The 23044-nt window shown below is 37.1% G+C and overlaps 1 long non-coding RNA gene across 1 annotated transcript; it reads left to right on the top strand.

Annotated features, from left to right (window-relative positions):
• The first annotated feature begins 76 nt into the window (after positions 1 to 76).
• On the top strand, positions 77 to 22884 carry LOC145229856 (uncharacterized). Its single transcript, XR_013860497.1, has 38 exons — positions 77 to 265; positions 783 to 905; positions 1223 to 1417; positions 1947 to 2067; positions 2385 to 2579; positions 3106 to 3228; positions 3541 to 3735; positions 4253 to 4373; positions 4691 to 4885; positions 5414 to 5534; positions 5852 to 6046; positions 6573 to 6695; positions 7008 to 7202; positions 7720 to 7842; positions 8160 to 8354; positions 8884 to 9004; positions 9322 to 9516; positions 10043 to 10165; positions 10483 to 10677; positions 11207 to 11327; positions 11645 to 11839; positions 12366 to 12488; positions 12806 to 13000; positions 13530 to 13650; positions 13968 to 14162; positions 14689 to 14811; positions 15129 to 15323; positions 15852 to 17115; positions 17428 to 17622; positions 18144 to 18266; positions 18583 to 18777; positions 19305 to 19427; positions 19744 to 19939; positions 20462 to 20584; positions 20901 to 21095; positions 21623 to 21744; positions 22028 to 22216; positions 22742 to 22884. It is a non-coding gene; the product is annotated as an uncharacterized LOC145229856 (long non-coding RNA).
• Positions 22885 to 23044: the final 160 nt, after the last annotated feature.

The following is a 23044-nucleotide window of genomic DNA, read 5'->3' as shown; positions in this document are numbered from 1 at the left end:
GTGTGTGGATAGAAGTCTCTCATTGACTTATTTCTTTCAAGTCCGTTGACATTTTGTTATTTGTTTTTAGCTGTAAGAGCACTGTACGATGTTTCCCACTAGGACACGACAGAATCTGTTTTGTCGAGCATCATCCATTTACTAACGACGCATATCAGAAACCTGTGGGAAGCCGAATTCGATAATGTCTACCCAAAAACGAAAAGATTCGAATAAACACCGCACTTGAAGGAATACACATGGTGTAGAATAGAAAAATAAAAAAGTAATTCAAAGTTATTGGTGACAATTGGTGTTAACGAAACGAAGCCATCTCGACAAACAGAGGATTTTAAATATCTAAGTTTTTTGGGTGGTTCGTGCTTAAGCAGCTTGTTTCCAAATCATGGGCCAAAGCGATGGTTTGATGGGCAGAGTTGTATATTTAACTGGACTGGGCGATCTTGTTACTACTTTAAACTTACTTCTTTAAGCAGAAATTTGGGATTGCGAGGGTTTTGTGAGCAAATAATTCTTGGTGGAATTAGAAAGTGTCAAGGGATAGAGGTTTGGGATAAATGACATCTACTTGAGTAACTTATACACACATAATTGTACGTTTTACGACATTTCGGAACATACGGAAAAATTATCGAAATTGCGGAAAATTAAATGTGTAATTAAAAAACATGTAAATTTAAACTTGTGGCATCGGGATAGCTAGTGTTCTGACAACCATGAGTGTCTGGTATGTTAAAAACATTGTTTTAGGGAACATTTATTTATCAATTTAATTTGTTTAGGTTATGAAGGCTTCAAGCAATCATCGGCAGCGTTAGCAAGCTGAGCTTCTTAGGAAAGAGAAACACACTGTTCGACGGTTGAGTGCAAACTATGGAGCCAGAACACGAAGCACAATAAATCAGGTTATGTTCAATATGTTGATTGCCATACTAACGAGTGGTACATCGATATTGTCATTACTACATTGATATTATTTATTTTGTGTACATCCTTGTAATGATATGACAGTAAACTCTTGTCTAGCATTTTCAAACTGTCGTCGTGTGTGCATACTTTGGTTGCAAACCATTTAATCTGCAAGTCATGTTATTATAATACACTATTAGCGGCACCTAATTGCGTACAAATTAGGGTTCAGTTGTGTTACATGTGTGTGGATAGAAGTCTCTCATTGACTTATTTCTTTCAAGTCCGTTGACATTTTGTTATTTCTTTTCAGCTGTAAGAGCGCTGTACGATGTTTCCCACTAGGACATGACAGAATCTGTTTTGTCGAGCATCATCCATTTAGTAACGACGCATATCAGAAACCTTGTGGGAAGCCGAACTCGATAATGTCTACCCGAAAACGAAAAGATTCGTATGAACACCGCACTTGAAGCAATACACATGGTGCAGAACAAAAAATAAAAAAGTGAGTGAAAGATAATGGTGACAATCGGTTTTAACGAAACAAAGCCATCTCGACAAACAGGGGTTTTGATATATCTAAGTTTTATGAGGGTGGGTCGTGTTTAAGTAACGCTTGTACCTCGTTTCCAAGTTATAGTCCAAAGCGATGGTTTAATGGGCAGAGTTGTATATTTAACTGGAGTGGTCGATCTTGATACTACTTTAAACTTAGTTCTTCAAGCAGAAATTTGGGATTGCGAGGGTTTTGCAAGCAAATAATTCTTGGGGGAATTAGAAAAGAGTCACGGGATAGAGGTTTGGGATAAATGACATCTACTTGAGTAACTTATACACACATAATTGTACGTTTTACGACATTTCGAAACATACGGAAATATTATCGAAATTGCGGAAAATTGAAGAAGTAATTAAGAAACATGTAAATTTAAACTTGTGGCAACAGAATAGCTAGTGTTCTGACAAGCATGATTATCTGGTATGTTCAAAACATTGTTTCAGGGAACATTTATTTATCAATTCGATTTGTTTAGGTTATGAAGGCTTCAAGCAATCATCGGCAGCGTTAACAAGCTGAGCTTCTTAGAAAGAGAAACACACTATTTGTCGGTTGAATGCAAACTATGGAGCCGAACACAAAGCACAATAAATCAGGTTAGGTTCAATATGTTGATTGCCATACTAACGAGTGGTACAGCGATATTGTCTATAATACTTTGATGCTATTTATTTTGTGTACATCCTTGTAATGATATGACAGTAAACTCTTGTCTGGCATTTTCAAACTGTCGTCGTATGTGCATACTTTGGTTGGAAACCATTTAATCTGCAAGTCATGTTATTATAATACACTATTAGCGGCACCTAATTGCGCACAAATTAGGGTTCAGTTGTATTACGTGTGTTTTGACACAAGTCTCTCATCGATTTATTTCTTTCAAGCCTGTTGACATTTTGTTATTTGTTTTCAGCAGTAAGAGCACTGTACGATGTTTCCCACTAGGACACGACAGAATCTGTTTTGTCAAGCATCATCCATTTACTAACGACGCATATCAGAAACCTTGTGGGAAGCCGAACTCGATAATGTCTACCCGAAAACGAAAAGATTCGTATGAACACCGCACTTGAAGCAATACACATGGTGCAGAACAAAAAATAAAAAAGTGAGTGAAAGATAATGGTGACAATCGGTTTTAACGAAACAAAGCCATCTCGACAAACAGGGGTTTTGAAGTATCTAAGTTTTATGAGGGTGGGTCGTGTTTAAGTAACGCTTGTACCTCGTTTCCAAGTTATAGTCCAAAGCGATGGTTTAATGGGCAGAGTTGTATATTTAACTGGATTGGGCGATCTTGATACTACTTTAAACTTAGTTCTTCAAACAGAAATTTGGGATTGCGAGGGTTTTGTGAGCAAATAATTCTTGGGGGAATTAGAAAGTGTCAAGGGATAGAGGTTTGGGATAAATGACATCTACTTGAGTAACTTATACACACATAATTGTACGTTTTACGACATTTCGGAACATACGGAAATATTATCGAAATTGCGAAAAATTAAATGAGTAATTAAAAAAAGGAAATTTGATCTTGTGGCATCGGGATAGCTAGTGTTCTGACAACCATGATTGTCTGGTATGTTCGAAACATTGTTTCAGGAAACATTTATTTATCAATTTAATTTGTTTAGGTGATGAAGGCTTCAAGCAATAATCGGCAGCGTTAGCAACCTGAGCTTCTTAGGAAAGAGAAACACACTGTTCGACGGTTGAGTGCAAACTATGGAGCCAGAACACGAAGCACAATAAATCAGGTTAGGTTCAATATGTTGATTGCCATACTAACGAGTGGTACAGCGATATTGTCTGTAATACTTTGATGCTATTTATTTTGTGTACATCCTTGTAATGATATGACAGTAAACACTTGTCTAGCATTTTCAAACTGCCGTCATGTGTGCATACTTTGATTGCAAGCGATTCAATCTGCAAGTCATGTTATTGCATTCTTAGCGGCACCTAATTGCGTACAAATTAGGGTTCAGTTGTATTACATGTGTGTGGATAGAAGTCTCTCATTGACTTATTTCTTTCAAGTCCGTTGACATTTTGTTATTTGTTTTTAGCTGTAAGAGCACTGTACGATGTTTCCCACTAGGACACGACAGAATCTGTTTTGTCGAGCATCATCCATTTACTAACGACGCATATCAGAAACCTGTGGGAAGCCGAATTCGATAATGTCTACCCAAAAACGAAAAGATTCGAATAAACACCGCACTTGAAGGAATACACATGGTGTAGAATAGAAAAATAAAAAAGTAAGTCAAAGTTATTGGTGACAATTGGTGTTAACGAAACGAAGCCATCTCGACAAACAGAGGATTTTAAATATCTAAGTTTTTTGGGTGGTTCGTGCTTAAGCAGCTTGTTTCCAAATCATGGGCCAAAGCGATGGTTTGATGGGCAGAGTTGTATATTTAACTGGACTGGGCGATCTTGTTACTACTTTAAACTTACTTCTTTAAGCAGAAATTTGGGATTGCGAGGGTTTTGTGAGCAAATAATTCTTGGTGGAATTAGAAAGTGTCAAGGGATAGAGGTTTGGGATAAATGACATCTACTTGAGTAACTTATACACACATAATTGTACGTTTTACGACATTTCGGAACATACGGAAAAATTATCGAAATTGCGGAAAATTAAATGTGTAATTAAAAAACATGTAAATTTAAACTTGTGGCATCGGGATAGCTAGTGTTCTGACAAGCATGATTATCTGGTATGTTCAAAACATTGTTTCAGGGAACATTTATTTATCAATTCGATTTGTTTAGGTTATGAAGGCTTCAAGCAATCATCGGCAGCGTTAACAAGCTGAGCTTCTTAGAAAGAGAAACACACTATTTGTCGGTTGAATGCAAACTATGGAGCCGAACACAAAGCACAATAAATCAGGTTAGGTTCAATATGTTGATTGCCATACTAACGAGTGGTACAGCGATATTGTCTATAATACTTTGATGCTATTTATTTTGTGTACATCCTTGTAATGATATGACAGTAAACTCTTGTCTGGCATTTTCAAACTGTCGTCGTATGTGCATACTTTGGTTGGAAACCATTTAATCTGCAAGTCATGTTATTATAATACACTATTAGCGGCACCTAATTGCGCACAAATTAGGGTTCAGTTGTATTACGTGTGTTTTGACACAAGTCTCTCATCGATTTATTTCTTTCAAGCCTGTTGACATTTTGTTATTTGTTTTCAGCAGTAAGAGCACTGTACGATGTTTCCCACTAGGACACGACAGAATCTGTTTTGTCAAGCATCATCCATTTACTAACGACGCATATCAGAAACCTTGTGGGAAGCCGAACTCGATAATGTCTACCCGAAAACGAAAAGATTCGTATGAACACCGCACTTGAAGCAATACACATGGTGCAGAACAAAAAATAAAAAAGTGAGTGAAAGATAATGGTGACAATCGGTTTTAACGAAACAAAGCCATCTCGACAAACAGGGGTTTTGAAGTATCTAAGTTTTATGAGGGTGGGTCGTGTTTAAGTAACGCTTGTACCTCGTTTCCAAGTTATAGTCCAAAGCGATGGTTTAATGGGCAGAGTTGTATATTTAACTGGATTGGGCGATCTTGATACTACTTTAAACTTAGTTCTTCAAGCAGAAATTTGGGATTGCGAGGGTTTTGTGAGCAAATAATTCTTGGGGGAATTAGAAAGTGTCAAGGGATAGAGGTTTGGGATAAATGACATCTACTTGAGTAACTTATACACACATAATTGTACGTTTTACGACATTTCGGAACATACGGAAATATTATCGAAATTGCGGAAAATTAAATGTGTAATTAAAAAACATGTAAATTTAAACTTGTGGCATCGGGATAGCTAGTGTTCTGACAAGCATGATTATCTGGTATGTTCAAAACATTGTTTCAGGGAACATTTATTTATCAATTCGATTTGTTTAGGTTATGAAGGCTTCAAGCAATCATCGGCAGCGTTAACAAGCTGAGCTTCTTAGAAAGAGAAACACACTATTTGTCGGTTGAATGCAAACTATGGAGCCGAACACAAAGCACAATAAATCAGGTTAGGTTCAATATGTTGATTGCCATACTAACGAGTGGTACAGCGATATTGTCTATAATACTTTGATGCTATTTATTTTGTGTACATCCTTGTAATGATATGACAGTAAACTCTTGTCTGGCATTTTCAAACTGTCGTCGTATGTGCATACTTTGGTTGGAAACCATTTAATCTGCAAGTCATGTTATTATAATACACTATTAGCGGCACCTAATTGCGCACAAATTAGGGTTCAGTTGTATTACGTGTGTTTTGACACAAGTCTCTCATCGATTTATTTCTTTCAAGCCTGTTGACATTTTGTTATTTGTTTTCAGCAGTAAGAGCACTGTACGATGTTTCCCACTAGGACACGACAGAATCTGTTTTGTCAAGCATCATCCATTTACTAACGACGCATATCAGAAACCTTGTGGGAAGCCGAACTCGATAATCTCTACCCGAAAACGAAAAGATTCGTATGAACACCGCACTTGAAGCAATACACATGGTGCAGAACAAAAAATAAAAAAGTGAGTGAAAGATAATGGTGACAATCGGTTTTAACGAAACAAAGCCATCTCGACAAACAGGGGTTTTGAAGTATCTAAGTTTTATGAGGGTGGGTCGTGTTTAAGTAACGCTTGTACCTCGTTTCCAAGTTATAGTCCAAAGCGATGGTTTAATGGGCAGAGTTGTATATTTAACTGGATTGGGCGATCTTGATACTACTTTAAACTTAGTTCTTCAAGCAGAAATTTGGGATTGCGAGGGTTTTGTGAGCAAATAATTCTTGGGGGAATTAGAAAGTGTCAAGGGATAGAGGTTTGGGATAAATGACATCTACTTGAGTAACTTATACACACATAATTGTACGTTTTACGACATTTCGGAACATACGGAAATATTATCGAAATTGCGAAAAATTAAATGAGTAATTAAAAAAAGGAAATTTGATCTTGTGGCATCGGGATAGCTAGTGTTCTGACAACCATGATTGTCTGGTATGTTCGAAACATTGTTTCAGGAAACATTTATTTATCAATTTAATTTGTTTAGGTGATGAAGGCTTCAAGCAATAATCGGCAGCGTTAGCAACCTGAGCTTCTTAGGAAAGAGAAACACACTGTTCGACGGTTGAGTGCAAACTATGGAGCCAGAACACGAAGCACAATAAATCAGGTTAGGTTCAATATGTTGATTGCCATACTAACGAGTGGTACAGCGATATTGTCTGTAATACTTTGATGCTATTTATTTTGTGTACATCCTTGTAATGATATGACAGTAAACACTTGTCTAGCATTTTCAAACTGCCGTCATGTGTGCATACTTTGATTGCAAGCGATTCAATCTGCAAGTCATGTTATTGCATTCTTAGCGGCACCTAATTGCGTACAAATTAGGGTTCAGTTGTATTACATGTGTGTGGATAGAAGTCTCTCATTGACTTATTTCTTTCAAGTCCGTTGACATTTTGTTATTTGTTTTTAGCTGTAAGAGCACTGTACGATGTTTCCCACTAGGACACGACAGAATCTGTTTTGTCGAGCATCATCCATTTACTAACGACGCATATCAGAAACCTGTGGGAAGCCGAATTCGATAATGTCTACCCAAAAACGAAAAGATTCGAATAAACACCGCACTTGAAGGAATACACATGGTGTAGAATAGAAAAATAAAAAAGTAAGTCAAAGTTATTGGTGACAATTGGTGTTAACGAAACGAAGCCATCTCGACAAACAGAGGATTTTAAATATCTAAGTTTTTTGGGTGGTTCGTGCTTAAGCAGCTTGTTTCCAAATCATGGGCCAAAGCGATGGTTTGATGGGCAGAGTTGTATATTTAACTGGACTGGGCGATCTTGTTACTACTTTAAACTTACTTCTTTAAGCAGAAATTTGGGATTGCGAGGGTTTTGTGAGCAAATAATTCTTGGTGGAATTAGAAAGTGTCAAGGGATAGAGGTTTGGGATAAATGACATCTACTTGAGTAACTTATACACACATAATTGTACGTTTTACGACATTTCGGAACATACGGAAAAATTATCGAAATTGCGGAAAATTAAATGTGTAATTAAAAAACATGTAAATTTAAACTTGTGGCATCGGGATAGCTAGTGTTCTGACAACCATGAGTGTCTGGTATGTTAAAAACATTGTTTTAGGGAACATTTATTTATCAATTTAATTTGTTTAGGTTATGAAGGCTTCAAGCAATCATCGGCAGCGTTAGCAAGCTGAGCTTCTTAGGAAAGAGAAACACACTGTTCGACGGTTGAGTGCAAACTATGGAGCCAGAACACGAAGCACAATAAATCAGGTTATGTTCAATATGTTGATTGCCATACTAACGAGTGGTACATCGATATTGTCATTACTACATTGATATTATTTATTTTGTGTACATCCTTGTAATGATATGACAGTAAACTCTTGTCTGGCATTTTCAAACTGTCGTCGTGTGTGCATACTTTGGTTGCAAACCATTTAATCTGCAAGTCATGTTATTATAATACACTATTAGCGGCACCTAATTGCGTACAAATTAGGGTTCAGTTGTGTTACATGTGTGTGGATAGAAGTCTCTCATTGACTTATTTCTTTCAAGTCCGTTGACATTTTGTTATTTCTTTTCAGCTGTAAGAGCGCTGTACGATGTTTCCCACTAGGACATGACAGAATCTGTTTTGTCGAGCATCATCCATTTAGTAACGACGCATATCAGAAACCTTGTGGGAAGCCGAACTCGATAATGTCTACCCGAAAACGAAAAGATTCGTATGAACACCGCACTTGAAGCAATACACATGGTGCAGAACAAAAAATAAAAAAGTGAGTGAAAGATAATGGTGACAATCGGTTTTAACGAAACAAAGCCATCTCGACAAACAGGGGTTTTGATATATCTAAGTTTTATGAGGGTGGGTCGTGTTTAAGTAACGCTTGTACCTCGTTTCCAAGTTATAGTCCAAAGCGATGGTTTAATGGGCAGAGTTGTATATTTAACTGGAGTGGTCGATCTTGATACTACTTTAAACTTAGTTCTTCAAGCAGAAATTTGGGATTGCGAGGGTTTTGCAAGCAAATAATTCTTGGGGGAATTAGAAAAGAGTCACGGGATAGAGGTTTGAAATAAATGACATCTGTCTGAGTAACTTATACACACATAATTGTACGTTTTACGACATTTCGAAACATACGGAAATATTATCGAAATTGCGGAAAATTGAAGAAGTAATTAAGAAACATGTAAATTTAAACTTGTGGCAACAGAATAGCTAGTGTTCTGACAAGCATGATTATCTGGTATGTTCAAAACATTGTTTCAGGGAACATTTATTTATCAATTCGATTTGTTTAGGTTATGAAGGCTTCAAGCAATCATCGGCAGCGTTAACAAGCTGAGCTTCTTAGAAAGAGAAACACACTATTTGTCGGTTGAATGCAAACTATGGAGCCGAACACAAAGCACAATAAATCAGGTTAGGTTCAATATGTTGATTGCCATACTAACGAGTGGTACAGCGATATTGTCTATAATACTTTGATGCTATTTATTTTGTGTACATCCTTGTAATGATATGACAGTAAACTCTTGTCTGGCATTTTCAAACTGTCGTCGTATGTGCATACTTTGGTTGGAAACCATTTAATCTGCAAGTCATGTTATTATAATACACTATTAGCGGCACCTAATTGCGCACAAATTAGGGTTCAGTTGTATTACGTGTGTTTTGACACAAGTCTCTCATCGATTTATTTCTTTCAAGCCTGTTGACATTTTGTTATTTGTTTTCAGCAGTAAGAGCACTGTACGATGTTTCCCACTAGGACACGACAGAATCTGTTTTGTCAAGCATCATCCATTTACTAACGACGCATATCAGAAACCTTGTGGGAAGCCGAACTCGATAATCTCTACCCGAAAACGAAAAGATTCGTATGAACACCGCACTTGAAGCAATACACATGGTGCAGAACAAAAAATAAAAAAGTGAGTGAAAGATAATGGTGACAATCGGTTTTAACGAAACAAAGCCATCTCGACAAACAGGGGTTTTGAAGTATCTAAGTTTTATGAGGGTGGGTCGTGTTTAAGTAACGCTTGTACCTCGTTTCCAAGTTATAGTCCAAAGCGATGGTTTAATGGGCAGAGTTGTATATTTAACTGGATTGGGCGATCTTGATACTACTTTAAACTTAGTTCTTCAAGCAGAAATTTGGGATTGCGAGGGTTTTGTGAGCAAATAATTCTTGGGGGAATTAGAAAGTGTCAAGGGATAGAGGTTTGGGATAAATGACATCTACTTGAGTAACTTATACACACATAATTGTACGTTTTACGACATTTCGGAACATACGGAAATATTATCGAAATTGCGAAAAATTAAATGAGTAATTAAAAAAAGGAAATTTGATCTTGTGGCATCGGGATAGCTAGTGTTCTGACAACCATGATTGTCTGGTATGTTCGAAACATTGTTTCAGGAAACATTTATTTATCAATTTAATTTGTTTAGGTGATGAAGGCTTCAAGCAATAATCGGCAGCGTTAGCAACCTGAGCTTCTTAGGAAAGAGAAACACACTGTTCGACGGTTGAGTGCAAACTATGGAGCCAGAACACGAAGCACAATAAATCAGGTTAGGTTCAATATGTTGATTGCCATACTAACGAGTGGTACAGCGATATTGTCAGTACTACATTGATATTATTTATTTTGTGTACATCCTTGTAATGATATGACAGTAAACTCTTGTCTAGCATTTTGAAACTGTCGTCGTGTGTGCATACTTTGGTTGCAAACCATTTAATCTGCAAGTCATGTTATTATAATACACTATTAGCGGCACCTAATTGCGTACATATTAGGGTTCAGTTGTATTACATATGTGTGGATAGAAGTCTCTCATTGACTTATTTCTTTCAAGTCCGTTGACATTTTGTTATTTCTTTTCAGCTGTAAGAGCGCTGTACGATGTTTCCTACTAGGACATGACAGAATCTGTTTTGTCGAGCATCATCCATTTACTAACGACGCATATCAGAAACCTTGTGGGAAGCCGAACTCGATAATGTCTACCCGAAAACGAAAAGATTCGTATGAACACCGCACTTGAAGCAATACACATGGTGCAGAACAAAAAATAAAAAAGTGAGTGAAAGATAATGGTGACAATCGGTTTTAACGAAACAAAGCCATCTCGACAAACAGGGGTTTTGATATATCTAAGTTTTATGAGGGTGGGTCGTGTTTAAGTAACGCTTGTACCTCGTTTCCAAGTTATAGTCCAAAGCGATGGTTTAATGGGCAGAGTTGTATATTTAACTGGAGTGGTCGATCTTGATACTACTTTAAACTTAGTTCTTCAAGCAGAAATTTGGGATTGCGAGGGTTTTGCAAGCAAATAATTCTTGGGGGAATTAGAAAAGAGTCACGGGATAGAGGTTTGAAATAAATGACATCTGTCTGAGTAACTTATACACACATAATTGTACGTTTTACGACATTTCGAAACATACGGAAATATTATCGAAATTGCGGAAAATTGAAGAAGTAATTAAGAAACATGTAAATTTAAACTTGTGGCAACAGAATAGCTAGTGTTCTGACAAGCATGATTATCTGGTATGTTCAAAACATTGTTTCAGGGAACATTTATTTATCAATTCGATTTGTTTAGGTTATGAAGGCTTCAAGCAATCATCGGCAGCGTTAACAAGCTGAGCTTCTTAGAAAGAGAAACACACTATTTGTCGGTTGAATGCAAACTATGGAGCCGAACACAAAGCACAATAAATCAGGTTAGGTTCAATATGTTGATTGCCATACTAACGAGTGGTACAGCGATATTGTCTATAATACTTTGATGCTATTTATTTTGTGTACATCCTTGTAATGATATGACAGTAAACTCTTGTCTGGCATTTTCAAACTGTCGTCGTATGTGCATACTTTGGTTGGAAACCATTTAATCTGCAAGTCATGTTATTATAATACACTATTAGCGGCACCTAATTGCGCACAAATTAGGGTTCAGTTGTATTACGTGTGTTTTGACACAAGTCTCTCATCGATTTATTTCTTTCAAGCCTGTTGACATTTTGTTATTTGTTTTCAGCAGTAAGAGCACTGTACGATGTTTCCCACTAGGACACGACAGAATCTGTTTTGTCAAGCATCATCCATTTACTAACGACGCATATCAGAAACCTTGTGGGAAGCCGAACTCGATAATGTCTACCCGAAAACGAAAAGATTCGTATGAACACCGCACTTGAAGCAATACACATGGTGCAGAACAAAAAATAAAAAAGTGAGTGAAAGATAATGGTGACAATCGGTTTTAACGAAACAAAGCCATCTCGACAAACAGGGGTTTTGAAGTATCTAAGTTTTATGAGGGTGGGTCGTGTTTAAGTAACGCTTGTACCTCGTTTCCAAGTTATAGTCCAAAGCGATGGTTTAATGGGCAGAGTTGTATATTTAACTGGAGTGGGCGATCTTGATACTACTTTAAACTTAGTTCTTCAAGCAGAAATTTGGGATTGCGAGGGTTTTGTGAGCAAATAATTCTTGGGGGAATTAGAAAGTGTCAAGGGATAGAGGTTTGGGATAAATGACATCTACTTGAGTAACTTATACACACATAATTGTACGTTTTACGACATTTCGGAACATACGGAAATATTATCGAAATTGCGAAAAATTAAATGAGTAATTAAAAAAAGGAAATTTGATCTTGTGGCATCGGGATAGCTAGTGTTCTGACAACCATGATTGTCTGGTATGTTCGAAACATTGTTTCAGGAAACATTTATTTATCAATTTAATTTGTTTAGGTGATGAAGGCTTCAAGCAATAATCGGCAGCGTTAGCAACCTGAGCTTCTTAGGAAAGAGAAACACACTGTTCGACGGTTGAGTGCAAACTATGGAGCCAGAACACGAAGCACAATAAATCAGGTTAGGTTCAATATGTTGATTGCCATACTAACGAGTGGTACAGCGATATTGTCAGTACTACATTGATATTATTTATTTTGTGTACATCCTTGTAATGATATGACAGTAAACTCTTGTCTAGCATTTTGAAACTGTCGTCGTGTGTGCATACTTTGGTTGCAAACCATTTAATCTGCAAGTCATGTTATTATAATACACTATTAGCGGCACCTAATTGCGTACATATTAGGGTTCAGTTGTATTACATATGTGTGGATAGAAGTCTCTCATTGACTTATTTCTTTCAAGTCCGTTGACATTTTGTTATTTCTTTTCAGCTGTAAGAGCGCTGTACGATGTTTCCTACTAGGACATGACAGAATCTGTTTTGTCGAGCATCATCCATTTACTAACGACGCATATCAGAAACCTTGTGGGAAGCCGAACTCGATAATGTCTACCCGAAAACGAAAAGATTCGTATGAACACCGCACTTGAAGCAATACACATGGTGCAGAACAAAAAATAAAAAAGTGAGTGAAAGATAATGGTGACAATCGGTTTTAACGAAACAAAGCCATCTCGACAAACAGGGGTTTTGATATATCTAAGTTTTATGAGGGTGGGTCGTGTTTAAGTAACGCTTGTACCTCGTTTCCAAGTTATAGTCCAAAGCGATGGTTTAATGGGCAGAGTTGTATATTTAACTGGAGTGGTCGATCTTGATACTACTTTAAACTTAGTTCTTCAAGCAGAAATTTGGGATTGCGAGGGTTTTGCAAGCAAATAATTCTTGGGGGAATTAGAAAAGAGTCACGGGATAGAGGTTTGAAATAAATGACATCTGTCTGAGTAACTTATACACACATAATTGTACGTTTTACGACATTTCGAAACATACGGAAATATTATCGAAATTGCGGAAAATTGAAGAAGTAATTAAGAAACATGTAAATTTAAACTTGTGGCAACAGAATAGCTAGTGTTCTGACAAGCATGATTATCTGGTATGTTCAAAACATTGTTTCAGGGAACATTTATTTATCAATTCGATTTGTTTAGGTTATGAAGGCTTCAAGCAATCATCGGCAGCGTTAACAAGCTGAGCTTCTTAGAAAGAGAAACACACTATTTGTCGGTTGAATGCAAACTATGGAGCCGAACACAAAGCACAATAAATCAGGTTAGGTTCAATATGTTGATTGCCATACTAACGAGTGGTACAGCGATATTGTCTATAATACTTTGATGCTATTTATTTTGTGTACATCCTTGTAATGATATGACAGTAAACTCTTGTCTGGCATTTTCAAACTGTCGTCGTATGTGCATACTTTGGTTGGAAACCATTTAATCTGCAAGTCATGTTATTATAATACACTATTAGCGGCACCTAATTGCGCACAAATTAGGGTTCAGTTGTATTACGTGTGTTTTGACACAAGTCTCTCATCGATTTATTTCTTTCAAGCCTGTTGACATTTTGTTATTTGTTTTCAGCAGTAAGAGCACTGTACGATGTTTCCCACTAGGACACGACAGAATCTGTTTTGTCAAGCATCATCCATTTACTAACGACGCATATCAGAAACCTTGTGGGAAGCCGAACTCGATAATGTCTACCCGAAAACGAAAAGATTCGTATGAACACCGCACTTGAAGCAATACACATGGTGCAGAACAAAAAATAAAAAAGTGAGTGAAAGATAATGGTGACAATCGGTTTTAACGAAACAAAGCCATCTCGACAAACAGGGGTTTTGAAGTATCTAAGTTTTATGAGGGTGGGTCGTGTTTAAGTAACGCTTGTACCTCGTTTCCAAGTTATAGTCCAAAGCGATGGTTTAATGGGCAGAGTTGTATATTTAACTGGAGTGGGCGATCTTGATACTACTTTAAACTTAGTTCTTCAAGCAGAAATTTGGGATTGCGAGGGTTTTGTGAGCAAATAATTCTTGGGGGAATTAGAAAGTGTCAAGGGATAGAGGTTTGGGATAAATGACATCTACTTGAGTAACTTATACACACATAATTGTACGTTTTACGACATTTCGGAACATACGGAAATATTATCGAAATTGCGAAAAATTAAATGAGTAATTAAAAAAAGGAAATTTGATCTTGTGGCATCGGGATAGCTAGTGTTCTGACAACCATGATTGTCTGGTATGTTCGAAACATTGTTTCAGGAAACATTTATTTATCAATTTAATTTGTTTAGGTTATGAAGGCTTCAAGCAATCATCGGCAGCGTTAGCAACCTGAGCTTCTTAGGAAAGAGAAACACACTGTTCGACGGTTGAGTGCAAACTATGGAGCCAGAACACGAAGCACAATAAATCAGGTTAGGTTCAATATGTTGATTGCCATACTAACGAGTGGTACAGCGATATTGTCAGTACTACATTGATATTATTTATTTTGTGTACATCCTTGTAATGATATGACAGTAAACTCTTGTCTAGCATTTTGAAACTGTCGTCGTGTGTGCATACTTTGGTTGCAAACCATTTAATCTGCAAGTCATGTTATTATAATACACTATTAGCGGCACCTAATTGCGTACATATTAGGGTTCAGTTGTATTACATATGTGTGGATAGAAGTCTCTCATGGACTTATTTCTTTCAAGTCCGTTGACATTTTGTTATTTCTTTTCAGCTGTAAGAGCGCTGTACGATGTTTCCTACTAGGACATGACAGAATCTGTTTTGTCGAGCATCATCCATTTACTAACGACGCATATCAGAAACCTTGTGGGAAGCCGAACTCGATAATGTCTACCCGAAAACGAAAAGATTCGTATGAACACCGCACTTGAAGCAATACACATGGTGCAGAACAAAAAATAAAAAAGTGAGTGAAAGATAATGGTGACAATCGGTTTTAACGAAACAAAGCCATCTCGACAAACAGGGGTTTTGAAGTATCTAAGTTTTATGAGGGTGGGTCGTGTTTAAGTAACGCTTGTACCTCGTTTCCAAGTTATAGTCCAAAGCGATGGTTTAATGGGCAGAGTTGTATATTTAACTGGAGTGGGCGATCTTGATACTACTTTAAACTTAGTTCTTCAAGCAGAAATTTGGGATTGCGAGGGTTTTGTGTGCAAATAATTCTTGGGGGAATTAGAAAGTGTCAAGGGATAGAGGTTTGGGATAAATGACATCTACTTGAGTAACTTATACACACATAATTGTACGTTTTACGACATTTCGGAACATACGGAAATATTATCGAAATTGCGAAAAATTAAATGAGTAATTAAAAAACATGTAAATTTAAACTTGTGGCATCGGAATAGCTAGTGTTCTGACAACCATGATTATCTGGTATGTTCAAAACATTGTTTTAGGGAACATTTATTTATCAATTCGATTTGTTTAGGTTATGAAGGCTTCAAGCAATCATCGGCAACGTTAGCAAGCTGGGCTTCTTAGGAAAGAGAAGCACACTATTTGTCGGTTGAATGCAAACTATGGAGCCGAACACAAAGCACAATAAATCAGGTTAGGTTCAATATGTTGATTGCCATACTGACGAGTGTTACAGCGATATTGTCAGTACTACATTGATGCTATTTATTTTGTGTACATTCTTGCAATGGTATGACAGTAAACCCCTGTCTAGAATTTTCAAACTGCCGTCGTGTGTGCATACTTTGGTTGGAAACCATTTAATCTGCAAGTCATGTTATTTCATTCTTAGCGGCACCTAACTGCGCACAAATTAGGGTTCAGTTGTATTACATGTGTTTTGATAGAAGTCTCCCATTGACTTACCTCGTTTCCAAGTTATAGTCCAAAGCGATGGTTTAATGGGCAGAGTTGTATATTTAACCGGACTGGGCGATCTTGTTACTACTTTAAACTTAGTTCTTTAAGCAGAAATTTGTGATTGCGAGGGTTTTGTGAGCAAATATATCTGGGGGGAATTAAAAAGTGTCAAGGGATAGAGGTTTGGCATGACTGACATCTGCTTGAGTAACTTATACACACATAATTGTACGTTTTACGACATTTCGGAACATACGGAAATATCATCGAAATTGCGGAAAATTAAATGAGTAATTAAAAAAAGGAAATTTAAACTTGTGGCATCGGAAAAGCTAGTGTTCTGACAACCATGTTTGTCTGGTATGTTCAAAACATTGTTTCAGGGAACATTTATTTATCAATTCGTTTTCTTTAGGTCAGGGGTGTCCAAACTGCGGCCCGCGGGCCAAATGCGGCCCCCAACGGCATTTTAAGTGGCCCGCGGCTGTTTTTTTTAAATTGTGTTGCGTATGGCCCGCCATAGTTTGGAACTTTGGATTAAGTTTTTGGGTTTTGGCGACGCTACTTCACGCAAAAGCTTTCCATAAAACTTCATTTACCGGTAAAAAGGAAGGTGCTGATTTAACAAAATCACAAAATTTCCTTAAATCCCGTAAATTTTTGTCTTAATTCTAAAAAAACGTTGGCCCGCGGGCGTCTTTACCTGGTAAAATTTGGCCCCCGTTAAAAAAAGTTTGGACACCCCTGCTTTAGGTTATGAAGGCTTCAAGCAATCATCATCAGCGTTAGCAAGCTGAGCTCCTTAGGAAAGAGAAACACACTATTTGTCGGTTGAATGCAAACTATGGAACCGAACACAAAGCACAATAAATCAGGTTAGGTTCAATATGTTGATTGCCATACTAACGAGTGTTACAGCGATATTGTCAGTACTACATTGATGCTATTTATTTTGTGTACATTCTTGCAATGTTATGACAGTAAACACCTGTCTAGCATTTTCAAACTGCCGTCGTGTGTGCACACCTTGGTTGCAAACCATTTAATCTGCAAGTCATGTTATTGCATTCTTAGCGGCACCTAACTGCTCACAAATTAGGGTTCAGTTGTATTACATGTGTTTTAATACAGGTCTCTCATTGATTTAATTCTTTCAAGCCTGCTGTCAGTTTGTTATTTCTTTTCAGCTGTAAGAGCGCTTTACGAGGTTTCCCACTAGGACACGACAGAATCTGTTTTGTCGAGCATCATCCATTTACTAACGACGCATATCAGAAACCTGTGGGAAGCCGAACTCGATAATATCTACCCGAAAACGAAAAAATTCGAATGTACACCTTACATCAAGCAATACACATCGTGCAGAACAAAAAAATAAAAAAGTATGTCAAAGATAATAGTGACAATTGGTGTTCATGAAACAAAGCCATCTCGACAAACAGAGAATTTGAAATATCTAAGTTTTATGGGGTATGTCGTGTTTAAGTAACGCTTGTACCTCGTTTCCAAGTTATGGTCCAAAGCGATGGTTTAATGGGCAGAGTTGTATATATAACTTGGCTGGGCGATCTTGTTACTACTTTAAGTTTATTTCTTTAAGCAGAAGTTTGGGATTGCGAGGGTTTTGCAAGCAAATAATTCTGGGGGAATTAGAAAAGGGTCACGGGATAGAGGTTTGGAATAAATGACATCTGTCTGAGTAACTTATAAACACATAATTTTGAGTTTTATGACATTTCGGAACATACGGAAATGTTATCGTAATTGCGGAAAATTGAATGAGTAATTAAAAAACATGTAAATTTAAACTTGTGGCATCGGAATAGCTAGTGTTCTGACAACCATGATTATCTGGTATGTTCAAAACATTGTTTTTATTTATTTATCAATTTAATTTGTTTAGGTTATGAAGGCTTCAAGCAATCATCGGCAGCGTTAGCAAGCTGAGCTTCTTCGGAAAGAGAAACACACTGTTCGACGGTTAAGTGCAAAGTATGGAGCCAGAACACGAAGCACAATAAATCAGGTTAGGTTCAATATGTTGATTGCCATACTAACGAGTGGTACAGCGATATTGTCTGTAATACTTTGATGCTATTTATTTTGTGTACATCCTTGTAATGATGTGACAGTAGCTCTTGTCTAGCATTTTCATACTGTCGTCGTGTGTGCATACTTTGGTTGCAAACCTTTTTATCTGCAAGTCATGTTATTATAATACACTATTAGCGGCACCTAATTGCGCACAAATTAGGGTTCAGATGTATTACATGTGTTTTAACACAAGTCTCTCATCGATTTATTTCTTTCAAGTCCGTTGACATTTTGTTATTTGTTTTCAGCTGTAAGAGCACTGTACGATGTTTCCCACTAGGAAACGACAGAATCTCTTTTGTCGAGCATCATCCATTTACTAACGACGCATATCAGAAACCTGTGGGAAGCCGAACTCGATAATGTCTACCCGAAAACAAAAAGATTCGTATGAACACCGCACTTGAAGGAATACACATGGTGCGAAACACAAAATTAAGAAAGTAAGTCAAAGATAACGGTGGCAATTGGTGTTAATGAAACAAAGCCATCTCGACAAACAGAGAATTTGAAATATCTAAGTTTTATGGGGTGGGTCGTGTTTAAGTAACACTTGTACCTCGTTTCCAAGTTATAGTCCAAAGCTATGGTTTAATAGGCAGAGTTGTATATATAACTTAGCTGGGCGATCTTGTTACTACTTTCAGTTTATTTCTTTAAGCAGAAGTTTGTGATTGCAGGGGTTTTGCAAGCAAATAATTCTGGAGGAATTAGAAAAGGGTTACGGGATAGAGGTTTGGAATAAATGACATCTGTCTGAGTAACTTCTACACGCATAATTGTACGTTTTACGACATTTCGGAACATACGGAAATATTATCGAAATTGCGGAAAATTGAATGAGTAATTAAAAAACATGTAATATTAAGCTTGTGGCATCGGAATAGCTAGTGTTCTGACAAGCATGATTATCTGGTATGTTCAAAACATTGTTTTAGGGAACATTTATTTATCAATTCGATTTGTTTAGGTTATGAAGGCTTCAAGCAATCATCGGCAGCGTTAGCAAGCTGAGCTTCTTAGGAAAGAGAAACACACTGTTCGACGGTTAAGTGCAAAGTATGGAGCCAGAACACGAAGCACAATAAATCAGGTTAGGTTCAATATGTTGATTGCCATACTAACGAGTGGTACAGCGATATTGTCTGTAATACTTTGATGCTATTTATTTTGTGTACATCCTTGTAATGATGTGACAGTAGCTCTTGTCTAGCATTTTCATACTGTCGTCGTGTGTGCATACTTTGGTTGCAAACCTTTTTATCTGCAAGTCATGTTATTATAATACACTATTAGCGGCACCTAATTGCGCACAAATTAGGGTTCAGTTGTATTACATGTGTTTTAACACAAGTCTCTCATCGATTTATTTCTTTCAAGTCCGTTGACATTTTGTTATTTCTTTTCAGCTGTAAGAGCACTGTACGATGTTTCCCACTAGGAAACGACAGAATCTCTTTTGTCGAGCATCATCCATTTACTAACGACGCATATCAGAAACCTTGTGGGAAGCCGAACTCGATAATGTCTACCCGAAAACAAAAAGATTCGTATGAACACCGCACTTGAAGGAATACACATGGTGCGAAACAAAAAAATAAGAAAGTAAGTCAAAGATAACGGTTGCAATTGGTGTTAATGAAACAAAGCCATCTCGACAAACAGAGAATTTGAAATATCTAAGTTTTATGGGGTATGTCGTGTTTAAGTAACGCTTGTACCTCGTTTCCAAGTTATGGTCCAAAGCGATGGTTTAATGGGCAGAGTTGTATATATAACTTGGCTGGGCGATCTTGTTACTACTTTAAGTTGATTTCTTTAAGCAGAAGTTTGGGATTGCGAGGGTTTTGCAAGCAAATAATTCTTGGGGGAATTAGAAAAGGGTCACGGGATAGAGGTTTGGAATAAATGACATCTGTCTGAGTAACTTATAAACACATAATTTTGAGTTTTATGACATTTCGGAACATACGGAAATGTTATCGTAATTGCGGAAAATTGAATGAGTAATTAAAAAACATGTAAATTTAAACTTGTGGCATCGGAATAGCTAGTGTTCTGACAACCATGATTATCTGGTATGTTAAAAACATTGTTTTTATTTATTTATCCATTTAATTTGTTTAGGTTATGAAGGCTTCAAGCAATAATCGGCAGCGTTAGCAAGCTGAGCTTCTTAGGAAAGAGAAACACACTGTTCGACGGTTAAGTGCAAAGTATGGAGCCAGAACACGAAGCACAATAAATCAGGTTAGGTTCAATATGTTGATTGCCATACTAACGAGTGGTACAGCGATATTGTCTGTAATACTTTGATGCTATTTATTTTGTGTACATCCTTGTAATGATGTGACAGTAGCTCTTGTCTAGCATTTTCATACTGTCGTCGTATGTGCATACTTTGGTTGCAAACCTTTTTATCTGCAAGTCATGTTATTATAATACACTATTAGCGGCACCTAATTGCGCACAAATTAGGGTTCAGTTGTATTACATGTGTTTTAACACAAGTCTCTCATCGATTTATTTCTTTCAAGTCCGTTGACATTTTGTTATTTGTTTTCAGCTGTAAGAGCACTGTACGATGTTTCCCACTAGGAAACGACAGAATCTCTTTTGTCGAGCATCATCCATTTACTAACGACGCATATCAGAAACCTGTGGGAAGCCGAACTCGATAATGTCTACCCGAAAACAAAAAGATTCGTATGAACACCGCACTTGAAGGAATACACATGGTGCGAAACAAAAAAATAAGAAAGTAAGTCAAAGATAACGGTTGCAATTGGTGTTAATGAAACAAAGCCATCTCGACAAACAGAGAATTTGAAATATCTAAGTTTTATGGGGTGGGTCGTGTTTAAGTAACACTTGTACCTCGTTTCCAAGTTCTAGTCCAAAGCTATGGTTTAATAGGCAGAGTTGTATATATAACTTAGCTGGGCGATCTTGTTACTACTTTCAGTTTATTTCTTTAAGCAGAAGTTTGTGATTGCAGGGGTTTTGCAAGCAAATAATTCTGGAGGAATTAGAAAAGGGTTACGGGATAGAGGTTTGGAATAAATGACATCTGTCTGAGTAACTTCTACGCGCATAATTGTACGTTTTGCGACATTTCGGAACATACGGAAATATGATCGAAATTGCGGAAAATTGAATGAGTAATTAAAAAACATGTAATATTAAGCTTGTGGCATCGGAATAGCTAGTGTTCTGACAACCATGATTATCTGGTATGTTCAAAACATTGTTTTAGGGAACATTTATTTATCAATTCGATTTGTTTAGGTTATGAAGGCTTCAAGCAATCATCGGCAGCGTTAGCAACCTGAGCTTCTTAGGAAAGAGAAGCACAATATTTGTCGGTTGAATGCAAACTATGGAGCCGAACACAAAGCACAATAAATCAGGTTAGGTTCAATATGTTGATTGCCATACTGACGAGTGTTACAGCGATATTGTCAGTACTACATTGATGCTATTCATTTTGTGTACATTCTTGCAATGGTATGACAGTAAACCCCTGTCTAGAATTTTCAAACTGCCGTCGTGTGTGCATACTTTGGTTGGAAACCATTTAATCTGCAAGTCATGTTATTTCATTCTTAGCGGCACCTAACTGCCCACAAATTAGGGTTCGGTTGTATTACATGTGTGTGGATAGAAGTCTCCCAATGACTTATTTCTTTCAAGTCCGTTGACGACGCATACCAGAAACATGTGGGAAGCCGAACTCGATAATGTCTACCCGAAAACGAAAACGACGCATATCAGAAACCTGTGGGAAGCCGAACTCGATGATGTCTACCTGAAAACGAAAAGATTCGAATGAACACCGCACTTGAAGGAATACACATGGTGCAGAATAAAAAAATAAAACAAGTAAGTCAAAGATAATGGTGGCAATTGGTGTTAATGAAACAGAGCCATCTCGACAAACAGGGGTTTTGAAACATCTAAGTTTTATGTGGTGGGTCGTGTTTAAGTAACGCTTGTACCTCGTTTCCAAGTTATAGTCCAAAGCGATGGTTTAATGGGCAGAGTTGTATATTTAACTGGACTGGGCGATATTGATACTACTTTAAACTTAGTTCTTCAAGCAGAAATTTGGGATTGCGAGGGTTTTGCAAGCAAATAATTCTTGGGGGAATTAGAAAGTCTCAAGGGATAGAGGTTTGGGATAAATGACATCTACTTGAGTAACTTATACACACATAATTGTAATTTTTACGACATTTCGGAACATACGGAAATATTATCGAAATTGCGGAACATTAAATGAGTAATTAAAAAAAGGTAATTTGGTCTTGTGGCATCGGGATAGCTTGTGTTCTGACAACCATGATTATCTGGTATGTTCAAAACATTGTTTCAGGAAACATTTATTTATCAATTTAATTTGTTTAGGTGATGAAGGCTTCAAGCAATAATCGGCAGCGTTAGCAACCTGAGCTTCTTAGGAAAGAGAAACACACTGTTCGACGGTTGAGTGCAAACTATGGAGCCAGAACACAAAGCACAATAAATCTGGTTAGGTTCAATATGTTGATTGCCATACTAACGAGTGGTACAGCGATATTGTCTGTAATACTTTGATGCTATTTATTTTGTGTACATCCTTGTAATGATATGACAGTAAACTCTTGTCTAGCATTTCCAAACTGTCGTCGTGTGTGCATACTTTGGTTGCAAACCATTTAATCTGCAAGT

The sequence above is a fragment of the Phallusia mammillata genome, chromosome 5, assembly GCF_965637545.1.
Source record: "Phallusia mammillata chromosome 5, kaPhaMamm4.hap1.1, whole genome shotgun sequence".
Lineage (NCBI taxonomy): Eukaryota > Metazoa > Chordata > Ascidiacea > Phlebobranchia > Ascidiidae > Phallusia > Phallusia mammillata.
This window is presented reverse-complemented; position numbering and strand designations above follow the sequence as displayed.